The sequence below is a fragment of the Triticum urartu genome, chromosome 1 (genome assembly GCF_003073215.2).
Source record: "Triticum urartu cultivar G1812 chromosome 1, Tu2.1, whole genome shotgun sequence".
Taxonomy (NCBI): domain Eukaryota; kingdom Viridiplantae; phylum Streptophyta; class Magnoliopsida; order Poales; family Poaceae; genus Triticum; species Triticum urartu.
The window spans coordinates 553,068,897-553,075,067 of NC_053022.1; the positions used below are offsets into that span (position 1 = coordinate 553,068,897).

General features: G+C 45.9%; 1 pseudogene; it reads left to right on the forward strand.

Moving 5' to 3' along the window:
- The first annotated feature begins 5,215 nt into the window (after nt 1-5,215).
- LOC125533332 lies at nt 5,216-5,354 on the forward strand (annotated as a pseudogene).
- Nucleotides 5,355-6,171: the final 817 nt, after the last annotated feature.

The window sequence follows — 6,171 nt, forward strand, 5'->3', positions numbered from 1 at the left end:
TCATGATCCCGCGTTGTTTGTTCACACGTCTCCTCATGGTCGGACTCTTCTCCTTCTTTATGTTGATGACATGATCATCACTGGTGATGACTCCGATTACATTGCCTTCGTTAAGGCTCGCCTTCGCGATCAGTTTCTCATGACTGATCTTGGTCCTCTTCGCTATTTTCTTGGGATTGAGATCTCCTCGGCCTCTCATGGCTTCTACATCAACCAAGAAAAATATATTCAAGATCTCCTTGCTCGCGCTGCTCTTGGTGATGAGCGCACAGTTGTGACTCCTATGGAGCTCAATGTTCAGCTTCGTGCCTCTGATAGTGACCTTCTTCCTAATCCCACTCGCTATCGTCACCTCGTTGGCAGCCTTGTTTATCTGGCTGTTACACGCCCTGACATCTCCTATCCTGTCCACATCCCGAGTCAGTTTGTTTCAGCCCCTACCTTTGTCCACTATAGTCACCTCCTCCGTGTTCTTCGATATCTTCGTGGCACGATCTCTCAGCGCCTTTTCTTTCCCCGCTCCAGCTTTCTTGAGCTCCAGGCCTACTCTGATGCTACCTGGGCTAGTGATCCCTCTGATCGACGCTCGCTGTCTACTTACTGTGTCTTTCTTGGTGGCTCTCTTATTGCCTGGAAGACAAAGAAGCAGACTGCAGTTTCTCGCTCGAGTACAGAGGCTGAGTTGCGAGCCATGGCTATGTTGACGGCTGAGGTGATCTGGTTACGGTGGTTACTTGAGGATTTTGGTGTGTCTGCTACTATCTCAACTCCTCTACTGTCCGACAGCACCGGTGCTATCAGTATTGCGCGTGACCCGGTGAAGCATGAGCTCACCAAGCACATCGGTGTGGATGCCCACTTTGTGCGTACTGCTGTGCAGGATCAGACCCTCGCTCTTCACTATGTGCCCTTGGAGTTACAGTTGGCTGACTTCTTCACGAAGGCACAGACTCGAGCACAGCATGGGTTTTTCCTCTCCAAACTCAGTGTTGTTGATCCACCATGAGTTTGAGGGGGGGGGGGGGTGTTAGATGTGTATAGTTCATTGTGTACATCCCCATTGTATAAGGAGATTTTCTGCACTTCACCACATCTGTATATGTACTGGCCATTGGCCCTCAGTAAAGTTTAGTTGCTCACTCATCTAACAGTACTCATGTACTCCCTTCATTCCACAATGTAGTGCGTCCGCACTTCATGAATTTGTATTATACAAATTACAAATTCAGTAGTATAATTTTTGCTCCCGCCGCAGTCGGTTTTGTTGGTTAAATTTATGATCAAATTTAAATCACGAGAAACGCGGGCACACTAAATTGTGAAATGGAAGGAGTACTAGTACAAAACATGCACTTTTAGATGTGTTCTGCTGACCAATCGCTTGATCCACCATCAGTACGGTACTTCTCTCTTACTCGTGGTACTATATATGGTGAGCGAGAATACACGTTATGAACATCTGAATGCCACCGTAGCTAGATAACATGAGCAACTCTATCTGTATTAATTTGTCCAATGAAATGCAGCACTTAGCTTCTGACAATGCTAGTACTATTTCAGGAAGTGACATATATCCATATATTACTTGCTACTTAGTACAAGTGAAAGTAGCCACTCACTTTAGAATCGTTACAATTTTCTTGGAGAAAAAGCATAAATCCTTATCAGATAACCCAGTCCAAGATCCGCAATAACAAGTCTAAGATAACACCAAATGTAATCCCAATTCACAGAGAACGATAATTTCTCTGACCAGAAAGGAGATCCTTGGACCCCGTCTGCATGGCCGTCAGCACCAACACTCGCTACTCAAATCACTTTCAGCATCTATCGACAGGACATGAGCTTTCATATTACAAAAGCAAGGATCGACCGAGACAAGGCGAGTCCTTGAGATTACATAAAGAGGAAGGCTCCACTCTCCAAAGTAAAGAAGTGCAGGAAAAGATTACAGAAGCTTACCTTTCTATACCCTGTGTGTCTCTCAGTGCGGTGAGATCTTCCCACCCATTATCTAGCAACTATAGTAGCACTTGAAAGCTCTTAAAACCTTTGTTAATCAATTGTATGTGCGGCTTTGCGACCCGGTCATGATGATGGCTTAGCCCGGTAAACCAGCAACAGTTGAAAACATTGGCGCTTATTTTGACAGTGATCTGAACGTGTCTGATTTGGACAAGTTCTTAGAGTGGAATGTATACGGCTATTGTACTGCACTACTGCTCGCTGCTCGCTGCTTCTTTTCTAGTAAAACTGCAGGAGCCTCCGTTTGAACGTGGAAAAGATTCTAGCTTTTTCTATCAAGAACTTGAAACTATTTTGTGCTGATTTGGCAGGGCAATAAGGTAGCAAATGGGGTGTTGTTTCCATCACAGGAGCTATTCAAAGATTCTTATAGTTCAGACAAGGATTTGTTTGGAAAATCTGTCTGAATGAACCACTAGAGGCTCGCCATTTGAAGCAACTAGAAGGGTTCAGTGGTCTGGGGAACCATGTGCTAGAACTAACACAAGGATTCAGGATTCTTTCCTCCCCTACAAGCAGTGATTTTTTTTTTTTTTTGCGGGGGTACAGGATGCACGCCGGAGATTTTATCCCTTCATTGGAGAGATCAACAAGAGGCTCACAGTTCCAAGTTGAACCATGCCGGAACGCAGTCCAAGGGCTGAACCTTGATTTCCAACTATTTAACAGGATTAAGTCAAGCTAGCTAAGCCTCCTTGAGTCACCATTGCATCATGCCTTGCAAAGCATCAACCATCAAGTTTTTGATTGAAAGAAAACTGCTGCTGTCTATAGGTGTTTTACGCCATAAGCAAACTGTCATGCGTACGGAATCTGTACTTGTATTTAACTGTTGACCAGTTGACACGGTACACTGACTGGTGGTACAGGATACAGAGTTTGATTATGAGAGCTCGCCGATTAAGAATCTTAGATCTTGTGCTTGCTTTGGAATCTTGGAGAAAGTTACATACAGTTCTCATTTCTAGGCAGATATGATGTCGCTAGCTAGCTTAGCTCAGCTAGCTAGGTAGAGCTGTAGAAATATTTGTGTCGCGTGCAAGTACACTCTTTGATCCATGTATCTTTCTGCATGTGGAAAAACAACTAGCAGAAAGGATGGTGATTTTCCAGAAAAGCGTGTGGTACTTTCGTTTCCTTTGGCATTACTCATCATCATTCCGAGAGGAAAATTGCACAAACCGCCTACTTTTCGTGCCAGTGTTACGTAAAACACCTACTTTACAGATTTGTTGCACAAAACATCATATATTGGGGTAATTTGTTACATCTAGGTCCAATCCATCATTTAGATGTGTTGACATGATTCAAAATTGGCCTTTCATTGGTCTATCTTTTTGTTCAAAATTTAACATTTATAAAATGATAAAAATAATGCAATAAATCATAAATGCACTCGCTAATATTCTGGGGAAAATTTAGCTCAATTGGAGAAAAGGGTTGTGAGATATTGACCGTTATAGTTGGCTGCTGATGTGGCCTTTTTTTTTGCCACCAGTGCACTTACAAACTGGACCCACTTATCAGGAATCATGTCAGCACACCTAAATGGTGGATTAGACCTAGTTGCAATGAATTACCTCAATATATGATGTTTTGTGCAATAAACCTGCAAAGTAGGTGTTTTGTGGAACACTAGCACCAAAAGTAGGTGGTTTATGCAATTTCCTCTCATTTGAAGCAAAACCCATGTAGCTCCAATCTAGCAAACTATTGCCCACAAAAAAGAAATTCTAGCAAACTATTATGTCATTTCAAAAATACTGCTACCTCCAATTCATAGTAAGTGTCGTAGTTTTGAACTAAACGCAGTTTTAAGTTTAAAACTGTGACACTTACTTTGGATCGGAGGAAGTTTTTATTTTGTATTTGATCAAGTTTATGAAATAATTATAAACTTTTTCGCCGGGAATAACTTCAAGTGTATGTGACCAAGTGTACCTACGTGATTCGTACAGCTCTCGGTCAGCATTCTCAGGCGTAATCAGTCTCACTCCGTGCTCTCTCTTCCATCTAGAACCACCACGTCGCCGAAGCAGAGACGCATGGGATTCCACGTCAACGCGAGCTAAACTATATTACTAGATGCTACGGCATATTGAAAACATATAGAAATACAATCATGTATCTAGGAGGATGATGGTGCTTGCTGTCGTAGCGATCGATGCAGATTAGGTGCGGATGGGCTGAGCTATTTTACTATCTGAAAACTTTTTTACAATGTCAAACCTCTGCACTCTGCAGTTAGGACCGTACATGCGCCCTCACCACAAAGGTAAACAACGATAAGTTAATTAAGGTATTTGGACTCTGGCTAACATGCTAAATTAGCCACTAAAATAAGGGGCAAATGGTTTTGTAGCTCAGCAGTTTTGTCCGGCATTTGACTTGCATGCTGTTGTGTTCCTGTGTGTAAACATATATATGTCACGATGGCATTCAGAGTTGGCGCATCAGAAGATAGACTAGGTTGTTAGGGGAAACCTCTTTATCCTGTAAACCTCTCTTATCTCCTTATCTCTTCCTCCCAAGTGGTAATCTTCTCTAACTACTTTGTATGCGCTATGGTCAGGGAGGTGCGCCTCTGCTGCCTATAACATGCAACGCGCCCCCTCACAATGAGGGTCAGACGCTTCTGCCAAATCGCACATGGTAATCAGAGCTGCCTCTTTCTAAACCCTAGCTTTTCCAATCTCCAGCAAAGCTCGCTGCCATGTCTTTCTCCGCCACCTCCCACCCAAACCTTAGTGGTCAGGTCACGGAGAAGCTCTCCCGCACAAACTATGTGCTCGGGCGGACTCAGATCACACCGTAACTGAGGGGAGCCGGTGTCTTCGGCTATGTCGATGGCACCGCACCAGAACCGGCTTGTCTTCTCGTCACCAAGGACAAGGACGGGAAGGAGACCTCCGAGCTCAATCTTCTCCACTCCATCTCGGTCAGAGAGGACCAGCAGGTGCTCGGCTATCTGGTCGACAACCTCGCAAAAGAGGTGCTCGTCACGGTGACCACGATCACCACCGTGCACGGCCTCTAGATGGTGCTGGCAGGTATGTTTTCATCGCAGTCCTTGAGCCGCGTCAACAACATCCGTACTGCCCTCATCAATGCACAGAAGGGCAACCGGTCGGTTGCCGCCTACTTCGCCTACATGCGCGGCCTCGCCGACGAGCTCGCCGCGGCCGGGAGAGCAATCGAGGATGACGAGCTGATCTCTTATATTCTTCATGGGCTGGACATGGACCACCAGCCCCTCGTCTCGGCCCTCGACGCATGCGTCACGCCCGTCTCCCTCAACGAGCTCTTCGTCATGCTGAGCAACTTCGACTAACGTGTCGCTCAGTTCCAGAACTCCGTCGGCGGCTTCAAGTCGTCCACGAACGTGGCCACCCGCAGTTGCGTTGGCTACTTGTCTCGTCACCGTGGCCCTCCTCGTTCCAAGGGCAAGCAAAGCGGCTCCAAACACTCCAACGGCTCCGGCTCTCACAACGGTCGCCCCAACTTCACCAACAATCGGGGCCGCCGTGGTGGTCCTGGCAAGTCCCGGCCTGACGTCGTGCGATGCCAGATTGGCGGGAAGCCCGGCCACTCCGCCAAGGACTACTGGTACCGATTCTAAGAAGACAACGCCTCCTATGAAGATGATGACAAGGTCGCCGCCGCCACCGACGGGTTCTGTGACGTCGATACCAACCGGTATCTTGACAGCGGCGCCACCAACAATCTCACGGGCAAGCTCGAGAAGGTGACCCTCCGTGAGAAATACCACGGGAAGGATCAGATCCACATGGCAAGTGGTGCAGGTATGATGATAAGTCATATAGGTCATTCGGTTATACGTACCCCTTCTCGCAAGATTCACCTTAGAAAAATCCTGCATGTTCCTAGTGTCAACAAAAATCTTCTCTCCGTTCATCGTATTACTATTGATAATCATGTTTTCATTGAATTCCATCCTTTCTTCTTTTTGATCAAGGATCAGGCCACGAGGAAAGTACTCTACCGAGGTAGATGTGTTCAAGGGCTTTACACGTTGATTCTGAAGTTTAGAAGATCAAATAAACAAGCTTGTGGTGCTATCAGGCTCTCGTCCACACGATGGCACGATCGTTTAGGACATGCCTCTTTTTCCTTAGTTGAACGTTT